This window comes from Mastomys coucha, unplaced genomic scaffold (assembly GCF_008632895.1).
Source record: "Mastomys coucha isolate ucsf_1 unplaced genomic scaffold, UCSF_Mcou_1 pScaffold6, whole genome shotgun sequence".
In the NCBI taxonomy this organism is placed as follows: domain Eukaryota; kingdom Metazoa; phylum Chordata; class Mammalia; order Rodentia; family Muridae; genus Mastomys; species Mastomys coucha.
Window position 1 is genome coordinate 90,536,350 of NW_022196912.1, and position 16,878 is coordinate 90,553,227.

The 16,878-nt window shown below is 42.7% G+C and overlaps 1 protein-coding gene across 2 annotated transcripts in view; it reads right to left on the minus strand.

The window, feature by feature from the left end:
- Positions 1–16,878, minus strand: part of Ppp2r5e (protein phosphatase 2 regulatory subunit B'epsilon) — a 159,589-nt gene that overhangs the window by 111,806 nt on the left and 30,905 nt on the right. The gene's annotated exons all lie outside the window — the stretch shown is intronic.

The following is a 16,878-nucleotide window of genomic DNA, read 5'->3' on the forward strand; positions in this document are numbered from 1 at the left end:
AGGACCCACGCCAACTTTAAAATATAAATAAAAAACAAGGGACCTAAAGAATATTGGGTAATTTAAATATAACAAATCTGCTCAGTGTACTAGGAGACTGTAATGGTGAACCAAAGAGCAATGCAAGCTATCACAGGGCACACTCTGCAAACAGCCAGAAGCATCCCAGTTCTGCTCAATACTTCCTTTGACATAAACATTAACAAATGTTATTTTCCTATTTACTTAGAGGATAACATATTTGTTGTTTGGTAAAGTTTTGGGCAACTGCTGACTCTGCCAACTTAGTAAGTAAAACTATCACCCTATCTGAAACAAAGCTTCAATCTCTTCTAACAGCATTTTTAAGTAGGATGCAAGAACCTGCTGTGGTTCGATGAGATGACTACCCATACACATACACTGGAAAACTTGGTTGGTGGCTACTTGGAAAGGATCAGGAGATGTAGTCTTAAGGTTTCAAAAGCCTCCTTCCATCCCTAGTACATTTTTTTCTAGGTTTCCCGTTTGTGGCTTAGGATATGAGCACTCAGTGTTCCCCACTATGGTGGTGATGGATTCTTACTCCTCTGGAATTGTAAGGCCCAAATAAACTGTAAGGTCCTCTATAAGTTGCCTTAGTCAAGCCTTGTGTTATATCACAGCAACAAAAAAGTGTCTAATACAGGACTCAAGAGTTTTTTTTCCATGATTTTTGTTTTGTCTTAACTCTTTTACATCAGGCTACATTCTGTGAAAAAGTAAAGGTTGCTTAGGTTCTCTAAATGCTGCTTCCAGTACACACACATGCATACTTGGAAACAAAGGTATGAGGCCAGGTGGCCCTTCACCATTTGACTGACTTCTTGCTGTGTTTTTTAGAAGAGGGTGTTTCTTGAGCTTTCCAAATGTGAACCTTGAGAAGATTTTAGAAGACCTTAGAACCATAGATTACAAGCATCTTATAAATTTCAAGAGTTTTATAAACATAAAAATGTTTTTAAATAAATATTTATTAATTCCAAGTCATTATATACATTTAAATAATGCTAATACACTCACACTTGACACCTATCATTTATTTAGTCTGTAATTTAAGGATATGTTTTAGATGGATGATGGATTCTTATAAAAATTTCCTACACCTCTGCACCTTTTATGTCCCATAATTGACTACAATGTCATAATATGAGATAGAAAACCACCTAGTTACGGGCTGGTGAAATGGCTTAGCGGGTAAGAGCACTGACTGCTCTTCAGAAGGTCATGAGTTCAAATCCCAGCAACCACATGGTGGCTCACAACCACCTGTAATGAGTTCTGACGCCCTCTTCTGGTGCGTCTGAAGACAGCTACAGTGTACTTACATATAATAAATAAATAAATCTTTAAAAAAAAAAAAAGAAAAAAGAAAACCACCTAGTTACAAGCAAAATCTCTTAAAATATTTGAAATTTTAAGGAAAAATTTATTGTGTCAATCGCAAAAGCTTAAAGGACTATGGTATCAACAATGGAAAAAGAGTATAGCAAACATTTAGATGGCTAGTTCACAGCCTTCTCTATTGGCACATGTGGTTCTAGGACAATGTGTGTGTGTGTGTGTGTGTGTGTGTGTGTGTGTGTGTGTGTGTGCGCGCGCATGTGTGCGCGCGCGTGTGTGCCTATCTGTCTATCTGGACCTAGAGACAGAACCTAGGGTCTTGCATAGTCTAGGCAGATAGATACTTACTCTTCCACTATAGTGACTGTATCCCTACCATCACCAATCTTTTGAGACAGGGTCTCAATTAAGCTCCACAAGCTGGCCCAAGCTCACTCTAGCTCACGCAAGCCTCTCAAAATAGCTGGGACTCCAGCACATGCCACTCAGCTGCTTCTTGTCACCATAAGAAATAGACCAAGCAGCTCTCCCTCTGGATGAGCGCCACAAGTATTCTAGGCCAACTGCCTCATTACAGATGTGGAAACCATGACCCAGAAAGAGTAAACACCACTTACATTTATTCTTCAGAGAAAGCTCAGCAGAGTCCTGTTAAGTCCTGATCTCAGATTTCTGGTTCCGAGTTCAGTGATTTCAGTTTTTTGTCTAGCGTTCTACAATCTCTCTTACATGCTTTAATCTAGATGTGATTAGTATTTATGTTGAACTTTATTTTTAAAACGAATTGCTATTTTCAACAGTTTCTTTGAAGTCCCCATCAATGACTCAGATAAAACCTTGACCATATTGAAGGTGATGATGATACGAATGTTTTGGACACAATGAATTTTTCTTAAAGAACAAAAGACATCTTTGATCTTGGAAAAAATATGAAAGGAAAAATATGTTTTGTTTTGAAATTACTCTCAAAAGCAACTTTTGAGGAAACAAACTCACTTTAATGAAAGTAAAACACAGTTTTTAGAAACAAATGCCCTAGATTGACTTTGACTTAAACTAAATCAGATGAGAGCATCATCTCTCATACAAATAAATGCACTGAAGTACCAAATGAGGACTCATAATTATACTGCCAAATGCTGCAGCTCTTTTTTCTAGCTTAAGTCACTGTGACAGAACAGAGTTAAATAATGACTATATTCTTAACTCAGGATTTAGGGCTACAGTGGAACTGGTCTAAGTAACTGTTTTTATGTACTTGAAGGTTAACTGGCAACAACACAGACAGAATAAACCTCAACACAGAAGATCAGGAAATTAATCAATTAGAAATGACCTAACAGAAGCCAAGGATTATGGAATCCTTACTAGTGTATAAACAGTCCTAAATGTTCTCCATGTTAACTCATTTATCCACCACACACACTACACATACACCATCATCTCCCACTTTACAAATTAGAGGCAGAGTCAAGTTAGATGACAAATCCAAGAGGAAAGCCAAGATATAAACCTAGTCACTGCAGCCCTATAGTCTACAGAGAAGATATTTACAAGTCCTATAAAGAATGGTCACACTTTTATATAGAATATGTAGAACACATAAACCTAAGGATGCAGAAAGTAAAGTGGTTAAGTGTGGAGGCCAGGAATGGGTAGTACCTGATAAACCGTGGTAAACTAACTTTCTCTCTGTCTCTCTCTGTCTCTGTCTCTTTGTCTCTATCTCTCTATCTTTCTCTCTCTGTCTCTCTGTCTCTCTCTGTCTCTGTCTCTCTGTCTCTCTGTCTCTCTGTCTCTCTGTCTCTCTCTCTCTCTCTCTCTCTCTCTCTGTGTGTGTGTGTGTGTGTGTGTGTGTGTGTGTGTGTGTGTGTGTGTGTGTGTCCCTCCCTCCTCTCAGTAAAACACCAGAGTCTTATATATCTACATGTCTACCACTAAGCCAGGGCCACAATTTCATTTTGAGATGATAAAAACATCCTAAGTTTGGGCCATGATGATGGTTACACTTTCTGAACACTCAAGAAAAACGAAAGAACTGTACATGTTAAATGACTGAAGTGTATGATATGTGAACAATATCCCAAATAAATAAGGTAATAATAAATAAAAATGATAATGATCAGGGATGTGGATGTAGCTTATTGGTAGAGTGCTTGTCTAACATGTGCAAGGCTCTGGAGTTGATCCTAGCACTGCAAATTATACTTTTTCATATTTTTATAATAGATATATAATAATGAAAAATTCAGATATATTTAGAATTATTTACAAGATCATGAGCACATATGAATATAGACACTACCACCACCACAGGGGTAAGGAACTTAAAGAAAATATACTACAATGCTTGAAGTGGTAAAATCACCTCTGCAGCTGAGAGGGGGGCTAATGTTTGCATCTATCTATGTGGTATGAGTGAGGAGGGATGAGAATGAGGCTGAAGAGATAGCTCAGTTAATAAAATGTTCACTATGCAAGTATGAGGACCATGGTTTGACCCCCAGAATCCACTTAAAATGCCAAGCATGATATATGTACTAGTAATCCCAGCCCTGGGGAGGGCTGAGACTAGCAGATCCCTGGAGTTCACTGGCCACCAAGCCTAGCCTACTACACAAGCTTCAGACCAATGATAGACCCCGTCTCGAAAAACAAAATGGCCCTGTAAAATGACAGCCATGGTTGACCTGTGACTCCCACACACATACACGTATGAACATGTACATATATATACATATACATGTACGCACACAGGGGTGGGCAGGGGTTGTCAAAGACACAAAGGATATTGTTGCTGTAGTTTCTGAGACAGGTCTCACTATATACCCCAGGCGAGCTTCAAATTTTCATTGTGGCCCAGGCTAACCTAAACTTGTCATCCTCGTCATCATCTCATCACCGTCTTAAATACTAGGACTACAGATTGGTGCCACCATGTCCAGCTCCCAGTGCGCTGTGTGTGATGGTACACACCTACAATCCCAGAACCAGGAAAGCTGATACAGGAGGATGATAAATTTAAACCCGGCCTGGGCTACATAGTGATAACCTGTATTCTGGGGTGGTAGTGTTTGGTTTTTTTTTTTGTTTTTGTTTTAAAAGAGAAACCCTTAGGCTGCTGGAAGGATATAGAAAAGGGGCACCTCCTTGAGGCCAGCAGAGGATACTCAAAGCTGTTATCTGATAAGAATTTACCAGAGAGAAACAAGAGAGCCAGCATAACAGGAAGGTGACAAATAGAGCAGGGACCAGAGGCAGCAGAAAAATCCAGGACTTGGAATTGGAGATTAATTTACTCAACAAGGTAAGTTCCTGCCAGGGAACAGAGAAAAATAAGGAAGGAAATGAGGTAGGACTGTAAATTTTACCCATCAAAGTGATGTTTTCATGTTGGGTCTAGTCCCATCTTATCGATGGACTTCTTTGACTCAAAGGGGCTGGGATCCTGCCGAAGGTCTCACACAGGTAGAAAGCAGCAGACTCCTGTGTCATTTTGTGTGCTGACAGCAGTCAGCAGTTATGTGGATTCTTGTTTGCTTGGAAGCCAAAGAGGATGAGAAAGCAACCTGGCAACTGGAGAAATGTGTACAATAAACCATTCTCCAAAATGCAGGGTTTGAACTTAAACACTTTCCTCAGACTACAGCAAAGAAACAGTTTGGGCTTAATTCTTTTAATTTTCCCCAAAACAATACAAACAAAAAGCAGAATACCTAAAGAGTTCTCAAAACAGATAAATGATTTAGAAGTAGTGCTTCAGACCCAGAGTTCCCTGTCCTAGAGGTGACCCACTGGGTAAGGATCAGTGTGGCCTCACAATCAGCTACTCACAGTGCTGACCTGCTGTTGGCTCTCACCAGGCTACTAATTACTAAGCTGACTAAGACTGTGTGGTGACTTGAATAAGAAGTGTCCACCAAAGGCCAAGGTATTTGAATGCTTGGTCTCCAGTTGGCAGCCCTATGCAGGAAGGCTCTGCTGGGGCATCTTAGCACTGAACTGGGCTTTGAGAGTTACAGCCCTGCCTTACTTCTAGCTCAGGGCACTCAAGCTTGCATTTGAGGAGGCCTGCCATTTGCTGCCAGGCCTCCCCAACAGGACCGATTCTTGTCCCAGTGGAGCTGTACGTCCAAACAAACCCTTCCTTCTCTAAGTTGCTTTCTGGCCTTGGTGTTTCATCACAGCCACAGAAAAGTAACTAATACAACAGTCTATCCTGAATAAATCTGGAGGCTGAGGGATAGCTTAGCGATAAAGCTTAGGCCTAGTATCCGTGAAGCCCTGGGTCTGACCCCAGCACTGACTGGAGAAAACTGTTTTCAGAATTACTTTCAAGATCAGGAGATCATACAAATATAGACAACACACCCTCCTCCGCCCCACCTTAAACATACCACATTGTTTGAATCTGTACTTTACTGTACTCTCTTTAGAAATGCAACATTCAGGAAAACTTAGCTCAAAGGTTCTAACTGGGAACCTAGGAAATAGCTCAACACCTGCTGCCAACATGGTAGAAAGAATGGACCCCCACAGTTGTCCTCTAACTTTTGCCTAAGCACCACAGGATGCACATGTGAGCACACAAATACAAGCAAAATATGATTTAAAAAATTAATGTTCTAACTGAAAAATTTACATCAAAATCTTAAACATTTTCATTAGACAGCATTCGACCAATAGCACTTTTATGTCAATGGGTCTTAAAATATTGCTTATAGTTTTAAAGTTTTATTTTTTTAATTATGTGCCTGTTGTGGGTATGTGCACGGGAATGCAGGCGTCTGAGGAAGCTGGCAGATTCCCTGAAGCTGAAGTTATTACAGATAGCTATGAGCCACTTAAGAAAACCAAACTTAGGTCCTCAGACAACAGTAAGCAATCTTAGCATCTCATTAGCCCCTTCCAACACTCTGTAACAAAGTCGGGTATGACAGCAAACACCTGTAATTCCAATTCTCAGGCACTAAGGGAGAAGAACTGCAATTTTTAAGAACAACCTGGAAGGCCAGCCTAGTCTGCTCTACATACTGAGATACTGAGCTCCAGGACAACCAAAACTACAGAGAGACCCTATCCTAAAAAAAAAAAAAAAAAAAAAAAAAAGACAGCCTGGGGTATATAGAAATATAGGAAATTCCAAGTCAGCCTGGGACACATAGTCAGAGCCTGCTTCAAAAAGCAGAAGAAAGAAAGAAAAATATCAACAACAACAAATATCACAACTGAGCCAGGTGTGGTGGCATACACCTGTCATCCCAGCACTTGTAAAGTAGACAGGATGTAAGAAGCTCAAGATCATTCTGCTAATATTCAGTAAGAATAAGCTACAAGACACCTTGCCTCAAAATATTTTTTTTTGAAAAACAAAGGCTAGCTGGACACTGTGTGCACACATTTAATCCCAGCACTCAGGAGGCAGAGGCAGATGGACATCTGTGGGTCTACATAAGGAGGTCCAGGACAGCCAGGGAGATGCAGAGACCCTATCTAACAAAACAAAATAAAAGGGTAGAGCAGTTGTGTGTACCTGTAGTCCCAGCCAGTCAGTAGGCTAAGAAAAGCAGACTATTTGAACTTCAAGAACTTGAACTTCAAGTTCAAGACCAGCCCAAACAATATTCTGAGACCTCAGCCTCAAAACACACAAAAATAGCAAGAGGGTCAACACATGCTATCTACAATGCATAATCCTTCAACATTGGGTTTTACTAGTAAAACAGGGCAATACATGAAGATAGTCCAACAAATGAACAGACCATAAACCAAGAACTACACAGTAAATACCTACAAGAACCACACAGAAAAGCTGGCAATATACTAGCACACACACAGTGAGGTTTACAGCTAGATTAGACAGAGAAAGCTTTTCAGGAAGCCTATCTCTTAAGCTGAGCCCTACAGAGACACAAAAGAGAGATCCTTCTTGAGGGAAATGAGTAGGGCAAAGACACTGAAGCCATCAAGAACACAGAGTATGTGGCAGCAAGCTGGGGACAGGCCAGCTGGTCCATGCAGGATTAAAATGAAAGCACTGGGGCATGTCCAAATCCGTGTCTGGTCTGTGGCTCCCAGCCAAGCCATCTGGCCTGCACATCCCCAGGTGAGATTCCCCCAAATGAGAGCCACAGAAGAGTGCAGACCAAGAGCAACTGAGACTGCTTCCCAGGAGACCTTTAGTCACACAATCATTTACCAACAACTGTCCCAGGGCAAAGAAGTAGCATAAGGAATGGGCAAAAGCGGGAAATGTAAATCCCATGTGAACACTGCAGAGGCCACTACTAATGCTTCCTACTACTAGCCTGTCCCAAAAGCACTTCAGTACTTACTTACTTACTGTATAATGAATTTCACCTCTGCATAAATAACGTGTCTCCTAGTGTAACAATGAGTTAGGTAACGCCCTTGGTCCAAGAGGCAGGATGTGAGGCAGTCATTTGGGAAAATCCAGCTAACTCAAGCAGCATCCTCCCAATACCCCAAATGTGCTGTGCTAAGTAAGGCCAAAACAAAACAAGCTCTTTGAAGTTCTGATTAAGCATGCAGTTCCAAAATCACTTCAGAGTCCTCTGAGCCCAGATCTGAATACCTCAGTTCATTACTCAGAAATGAGGTCTTTTGGAAGGGCTTCAAGAATGACTCTCCAAGTTACTCCCAAATGAAGAGCCTACCACAGGTAGACTGTTCCCGGCATACTACCTGAGCAGACTCCTGCATACAAGACCTATACATACTGTACAGAAGAGTCTACCTCAAAGTTCTCATTTCCCTCAATGCCCCTTAGCTTTTCCAGCCAAAAGTTTTCCTCCGCACTAACTTTAAAAATTCCCCATCCAAGAAGTTCAAGTAACTCTTGTGAACTATTTACTCACATTGTAAGGTGCTTGGGAGATATTTGAGTGTGTGTGTGTGTGTGTGTGTGTGTGTGTGTGTGTGTGTGTATACATTTATTGTTGATTCTCATATATCAATCACTGTTACTTAGGCACTCAAGTAATTCATACCTTCAGCACTCAGCAAATCCCCAATACAGGGTTACCAGAATGAACAAGTGATAGCAGATTCTTCACATAAATGTAACTAATGTCAGGAGGCTGGAAAGATTAAGAACTAAAGTAATCAGGAAGTATTTCATAGGGAAGACATGAAATCTTACAGCGTTCCTAAGATCATCTCACTGGGTAACTCCCAAGGAAGTTTTTTTTTTAAGAAGCCAAACAACAGTTTACAGCTCTAAAAGGTGATTGAAATTAATGATGATGGCTTGAAAATGAGGAATGGCATGCACACAACTATTATCAAAACACACACAATAATGAATAAATTATTCATTACCTACCTACCCACCCTTCCTTCCTTCCTTCCTCTCTTACTCCCTCCTTCCCACCTTCCCTCCCTTCTTCCCTCCTTCCCTCCCTCCCTCCCTTCCTCCCTTCTTTGTTCTCTTTGATTCTTTAATTTTGAATAATGAATAAATATCTAGCATAGAGCTAGATAACAATAATGTGATTGTAAATGGAGTGCTTTGCCCTTACCTCAGCTCTCCAGCCCCTTTTCCACACTCAAGCAGCCGCCCAAGAGATCTGTGTTCTTGGAGCCAGCCCATCTCCAGTCACTGATAACTGTCCAGCTCCCCACAGCTGCTGAGTACACTCTGCAGCACTACAGCACACTAAATCAAATGCCTCCCTTTCACATGACAATGGCCACAAAGAAATCCATGTACTGCCTTGGGCAGCATTTCTGATCACTTTACAATCAGCCACGTCCTGTACATGCCAGAAACTCAGCCTTGCACTAAAGGTGGGGGAAGGATTATAAAACCCAGGAGGATGAGGAAGAAGAATGGTGAGTTCAAGGCTAAGGAGACTGACTCAAAACTTTAAAAGACAAGGAATATTTTAACGTGAAAAAACTATACACCTGTAAAATCTAAAACAGGAAAATTTGAAGAAGAAAAAAAAAAAAGGCTGGGGTGGGTGGGCCATAGTGGTGCACTCTCTTTAGATCCCAGCACTCAGGAGGGAGATGCAGGTGGACCTCTGAGTTCAAGGCTAATCTGGCCTATAGCACTAGTTCTAGGACAGCCAGGACTACACAGAGAAACCCTGTCTTTGAAAAAAAAGGAAAGAGAAAATTAAAGAATCAAAGAGAACAAAGAAGGGAGGAAGGGAGGAAGGGAGGGAGGGAGGGAGGGAAGGAGGGAGGAAGGGAGGGAAGGTGGGAGGGAGGGAGTAAGAGAGGAAGGAAAGAAGGAAGGAAGGAAGGGTGGGTAGGTAGGTATATATTGCTGGGCTGGTGAGATGGCAAAAACACTTGTTCATTTCCTGGGTCTCACAGCACAAGAATTTTGTCCTTTGATGTGCACACTGTGGCGCACACGTCTACACTTGCACATGTATCGCTAAGCATGTACTTCATACTAGGCATCATATAGCACAATAAAAACTTCTCTAGACTCAGACCCAAGGAGGAAATTACTGCCTGAAGAGGGTTATGAGTGCTAAGGAGTAAGGAAGGCATTGCTGTACAGGATACACAGGCAAAGTCAGGAAGTTACGGGTCTCAAACCTGGATGACATTCAGCATGCAAAAACTAAGTCAAGGAGGACATGCTAAAATACTATAGGTAGGCATGGTGGTGCACACTTAACAATCCCAGCACATAGAAGGTTGAGACAGGAAGAAGATCAGCAGTTTAAAGCCAGCCTGGGCCACACAGCAGGACCCTGTTCCAAAAAAGGAGAGGAGGAGGAGAGAAGGAAGGGCAAGAAGAAAGAAGAAAGGAAAAAGGAGGAAATAGAGAGGGCCTCCTGTGCAAAGTTTTAAATGTCAAAGTGTTTCAAATTTGTCCTTTACAAAGAGGAAATGAGTGGATGTTTGTAAAGAAGTGCCACAATCACTTAGATTTTGGGAACTGGTGTGACAGGGTGTGACAGTGACTTGCCTACCATCAACAGTACTCTCATGGGATAACTGAGACAAACCCAGGTATTTTAATTCCTCTTCCTAACAAGCAGCTGTGGAAGGACGCCATGGCAGCAGGCGCCTGAGGAAGGTGATCCACTGCAACAACACTCAGAAGGCAGAGATCGATGAATGCTCAGCTGGCTTTCTCCTTTCCGTGCAATGGGGTAATTTCTCCAGCCCAGAGAATAGTGCCACCATGCTTCGGGTAGCTCTTTTTGCCTCAACTAATCTAATCTAGTCTATCCAGGCTTGCCACCAAAGAGATTCCAGATCCTGGCAAGCTGGTGATCCGTACTAACCATCAGGGTCCAGTTCAGAATCACTGTTTGATATTAGTGCTACAGTAGGCTTTCATCAAAGGGGCTTCTTAGACTGCAGGCATGGATTACAGCACAACCCACAACTACGCAAAGTGCCCAGAATAAGTGAGCTCAGAGTGATCGCCCACTCCAGGGCTCAGGGAACATCAAGCAAAGTGGGATAGGAAGACTCTACAGAGCCAGAAGATGGAGAAACAAGAAGCATACTTGTGCAACACAGATGCTTTCTGGCCCTGACAAAGGCATTGCATCGTGAAGTCACTACAGCTGTGGCTATTTGAAGTCCTTCACAAGACTGGCCCACCAACATTCCATCATGGATGGCTGCGATGGCTGCGAGGCCCACGAGGGGCCCACGAGGGGCCCACGCCTCCCTATAGGAGTATTAACAGTTGTTAATTATGTCCTGTCTTCTGGGCTGTAGTCACTGATAAATTAGTTGCCTTTGCTTTACAACCTCCCACCCATCCTCTAGCAAGAAGGTACAGAAGGTAAATTAAACTCAGTAGTCACACAAAAAGAAGACACTAAAGTAGGAGGAGGACTTAGTTCCAACTGAAGACAGTAGAAGATGAAGAGGGCAATGTATGTGCAAACAACTAAAATTCCTTATAAAAATATATGAAACTGTCAAAAATTAATAAAGATCACTAACCATGATTAGATACTCTGATTCTTAGCCAGCTTATTCTACGAAAGTTAAAAATGTAAAAAAAAAAAAGAGAGAGAGAGAAAAAAATAATCAGCAATGGGCAGCCTGATAATTATTTACAAAAACCTATTCTTATTAGGACCTGTAGCCAAACATAAAAAGAATCGTGACCCTTGATAACATATTCAATAACCCACAAACACATAAGATTAGAACAGCTATTTCTTCCAAGAAGATACCCAGGTTATACAGGTAACCAAGAAACACATGAGATGATGCTCAGCATCCTCAGGGAGTGCCAGTTATCCCAACAAGATGGCTAGAAAGGATTAGTAAGAATGTAGAGATAGAATCCCATACATTTGGGCCGGTGAGATGGTTCAGCGGGTAAGAGCACTGACTGCTCTTCCGAAGGTCCTGAGTTCGGATCCTAGCAACCACATGGTGGCTCACAACTACTCATAATGAGATCTGATGCCCTCTTCTGGTGCTTCTGAAGACAGGTACAGTGTATTACGCCGGAGCGAGCAGGACAGAGCGAGCGGGGGCCATCCTGAGCTCAATCCCAGTAGCCACATGATGGCTCACGGCCATCTGTACAGCTACAGTGTATTCATACACATAAAATAAATAAATAAATCTTTAAAAAAAAATCCTATACATTCCTAGTGGTAATGTCAGGTAGTATATAGCCACTTTGACCTGCCTTGCAGGTCCTCAAAGGGTTAAACAGTTACCCAGGAATTCCATTTCTAGGTATTTTCTCTCCAAAACTGAAACCATGTGCATATAAGCTTACATACGAATTTTACTAACAGAATTCCTTATAAGAGTCAAAAAGTAGAAACAAATGTTCACCAACTGTTATGGTTTGAACATGCTTGGCCCAGAGAGTGGCACTATTTGGAGATGTGGCCTTGTTGGAGTGTGTCACTGTGGGCATGGGCTTTAAGACCCTAATCCTAGCTGCCTGAGAGCCAATATGCTGCTAACAGTCTTCAGATGAAGATGTAGAACTCTCAGCTCCTCCTGTACCATGCCTGCCTGGATGCTGCCATATTTCTGATGCCTTGATGATAATGGGCTGAACCTTTGAACCTTTAAGCCAGCCCAAATTAAATGTTGTCCTTGGTTGTGGTGTCTGTTCACAGCAGTAAAACCCTAACTAAGACACCAACTGTTCCTAAATTTAAAAAAAAAAAAAAGTGCTACAATGGAGTATTACTCAACCATAAAAGGGAATGAAAACTGGTACATGGGGGAACCTTGAATTTCCAGTGCTAAGTGAAATAAGTCAATCACACACACACACACACAAAAAAAAACAAAACATATTTTACATTATTAAGCCTGTATCACATGCACAACCGACAAAGCTACATTTTGGAGTGTCAGTGATGGAGCTAGCAGAAGGAGGCTATAGAATTTTAGAAAAGATGAAAATGCTTTCAAATTGAGTAGGTGTGATGGTTCTACAACCCTGTGAATGCTCTGAACAGGGCATATATTGAAATAGGAATATTGTGTGTGAATAAAGTTATAGCTAAAGAATGTTAAAATAAAAAGCAGCAAAAAAAAGAGGTTGGAGGCCTGCAAGATGGCTCAGCAAGTAAAGGTGCTTACCACAAGCCTAATATCCTGAGCTGGATTCCCAGGACTCACATAGTGAGGAAGAGAACCAACTTCCTCAAGCTGTTCTCCCTCTTCCCCTCCCCCCTTCTCTCCCTCCCTCCCCCTTCCATCTTCCCCTCCCCACCTCCCCCCACACACACCACTGCACACAAAGGATTGAGTATTTTAGACAATGAATGCTAGAGAATGAGAAAGGAACAGAGGGAGTGGGGGAAAGAAAACACACTGCCAACAGCAGGACAGGACTAGGCAACATACACCATCACTTCCTGTTTCACGTCTCTCACTGCAGGCTGGGAAGAAAACATCTCAGCAGTTCAGAGGAGCAAGCAGTGTGGACACTGCAGGGCTACCACAGGCTTTCAAAAAGTCCCCAATGCATTACTAAGAAGAAGCAAGGAGGTCCGCTTCCCTCCACAGGCTCTGTCCTGTTAGCCAGAAACCAGCAGGGACACTTTCAGAAGCCAGAGGACAAACTAAAGTACCTCCTGCTGGGACAACCCGTTTTAGTGAACATAAGACACACCAGGTCTTAGAAACAGAAAGAAGCTACAGGTTGAGAACTAACTTGAAAGTCTTTTAAGTTTTTTTGTAAAACAGGTTTCACTACATAGCACTAAGTCTCCAGAACCTTAGGATTATAAGCATGTGACCCCACACTGGACAGTGGAAGTCAAGTCTCTGCACACCAAGGTGACTGTTTATTAAATATTGAATTCTGTACAATCTTATGACAGGTATTAATCAAAAGCACAAAAAAATCATCTTTTGTGCATACAAGGTATATGTATATGAAATCACCTTTTGTGCATGTAAGGTATATGTATAACAGAAGTGGATTTCCTGTTTAGACTCAAGTCCCACCCTCAAGTATCTCATTTTATATATACAAATATTCCAAAATCAGAAAAGGGAGCATACCAGAACTCCAAAAGAATATTAAATCAGAAGCACACAACAAGCATTCTGAATAAAGTATACTCAATCTGGCCTATATTAGGAAATTCAGAAGTCTCTGAATTTTCTAAATAAAAATGTCTTCAAACAAACCACAGGATCCCTGTGGCATGCATGAGCCTGTGCCTGGGCACTGCAGCAGATCAGTTGGAAAAGCACCCATCTGGGGACGCAGCATGGAGAACGGCATGCTCCTACCACTCCAGAGCACTCTGGCTTGAGTAACTCCTGGTTGTCCTTGCCCAAGGCTGCAAGTACTCGCTCTACTTCCCTTCTCACCACTGCCCCCTTAAACACACCATTGTTTTCTTCTCCTTAGAATTCTAGGCCTCTGTTACCAAGTGTGGTGGTTTGAATGAAAAATGTCCCCATCCTCTCAGGCATTTGGACACTTGGTCATCAGTTGGTGGTATTATTTGGGGAGGTTATGGAACCTTTATGAGGTGGAACCTTGCTGGAGAAGAAATAACCCTGGGAGTGAGCTCTGAGAGTGTATAGCCTGCCTCACTTCCTTTGTTCTCTGCTCTGCTTGCGGTTAAAGACATGATCTCTCAGCTTCCTACCACAGTTACCCTGTCTTAGGGTTTTACCGCTGTGAACAGACAGCGTGACCAAGGCAGCTCTTATAAGGATAACATTTAATTGGGGCTGGTGTACAGGTTCAGAAGGTCAGTCAATTACCATCAAGGTGGGAACATGACAGCATCCAGGTAGACATGGTGCAGGAGGAGCTGAAAGTTCTACATCTTCATCTGAGGGCCGCTAGAAGACCGGCTTCCAGGCAGCTAGGACAACAGTCTTAAAGCCTATGTCCACAATGACACATGACTCCAACAAAGCCACACTTGCTAATAGTGCCACTCCATGAGGCAAGCATATTCAAACCACCACATACCAGCTGCCATGCCTCCCCATCCCCCATTACTGACACTCTCTCTGGAACCAAAAGCCAAAATAAACTCTCCCATAAGTAACTTTTGGCTGTGGTGTTTTAACATAGCTGTAAATGCTGTAGCCTCTAGCCTCTGCCTGGTACATCACAGTGCTACCCTCACACACCACAGTACTTCACCTTCATCTAGGACAGAGGTTCTCAATCTGTGGGTCATTAACACCCTCCCCTTTTGTTTTGTTTTGTTTTTGAAACAGGGTTTCTCTGTATAGCCTTGGCTGTCCTAGAACTCACTCTGTAGACCAGGCTGGCCTTGAACTCAGAAATTCTCCTGCCTCTGCCTCCCAAGTGCTGGGGATTAAAGGCATGTACCACTATTGCCCGGCCCTCATGACCCCTTTTGAATAACCCTTTCACAGGGGTCACGTTAAGACCATCAGAAAAAATATTTACATTATGTTTCATAACAGCAGCAAAACTGCAGTTATGAAGTAGCAACTAAAATAATTTTATGGTTGGGTGTCAACACAACATGACGAACTGTATTAAAGGGCTGCAGCATTAGGAAGGTTGAGAGCCACTGCCCTAGGGCCCAAAGAGTCACCTAAGACTGAGCTCTAACCCTGCACTGTCCACTGAAGCCCTTGTGGAGTCATCACATCCTAATTATTAAGTAAAGTATACTCCTCAGCTACCCTGCATCTACTACGTGCCTGTGGACAGTGGGACTTTCACAACACCAACTGCCTGAACTTCAGAACCCCCAGAGCATTGGCAGTACCAAGAATACCTGGCCAGGGAGTTTTCCCAGACAGCACCCTGGGCTACCTGGCCTTCTCACTCCACTGTTCTCATCCGCCATTGCTCTGGTCACATGACTCAGGAAGCTGAGGCATCCATTATGACAATTCCCCATGGTTTCTATGCTGGCTTCAACCATGTCATCAGCTGCACACAGGCCATCAATTTCCCCATCCTGAGACACATGACTGGCACAGTAGACCCAGTGAAGCTGCCAGGTCAGGGTTAGCTTCTCCACAGCTGCCTTCATGTGCAACCTGCAACCAAACACATGAGCTGTGCAAACAGAGTAAACAGCTGCAGACTATCTGGAGCCCATGACACCTTCCAGGCAGAAGCTAACCATATGGCAAGATCTTCATACATCCAAGAAAGCTCTGATGGGCCTAGGGTATTTCCTGTTTCACCAGGCCACAAGTCTTTTCTTCCTTTGGCCACAGACAACGAGATCTACTACAATACCCAGTAGTTAACAGGGCTGCAACCATTAAGTGCTAAAAATGCTAATGCCCAACCTAGAACTTCAGCCCAAAGATCCCAAGATCCCAACACAACCTCATTATCCACCCCGGATCCATCTTCCTCACATCACTACCTATCAACTAGCAGACCAGTCTTAGACACTGTCAAACGTCCAGCTCAGAGGTCCCTGCTGGCAGGACAGTGGACACAGCCCTAGGCCCAGAGCTTCAACCTCAATCTGCACATGAATTTATGATGCTCAGCACTGTATCGGAGATCCCTGTACAGCAGCACCCTGCTACCATACTTCTGAAAGCTGCTTAACCTTGGATACCCAAGTCCAAAGGCTTGTCTCCACAGCTCACTGCTCTCTATAGAAAGCTTACTAAGACCCATCAAATATCTATCTCAGAGCTTTGGTCCAGTTTGTGGTCATCCATGACTGAGCCCTTCCTATGGGCCAGAGGAGCTGCCACTGCATTATGGTGCTACTTACCATGTTTGCAGTACATTCTTCTTCCTTCCAGACTTTTTTATGACCACTCTACAGTTGGAGCCTTCTGAACACTCCCCTTTTTACTACCAGGCACAAAGAAGGGACAACTAACTTTTCTAAGATCACTCAATCATAATGGCACCAGAGTACAGCCTGGCTTGTCTGCCCTCAAAAGCACACTGGGTCTTAGCGTTCTCCCTGTAATAAGGAATCTAGAATACTGCTGGTTCCTGTTGTCCTTATCAGCAAATGTCTTGCACACTCTCCAATTTTCATTCTCAGCTTTCAAAGCTAATCAGCCTTGAGACAACACAACAGGGTAGGTATC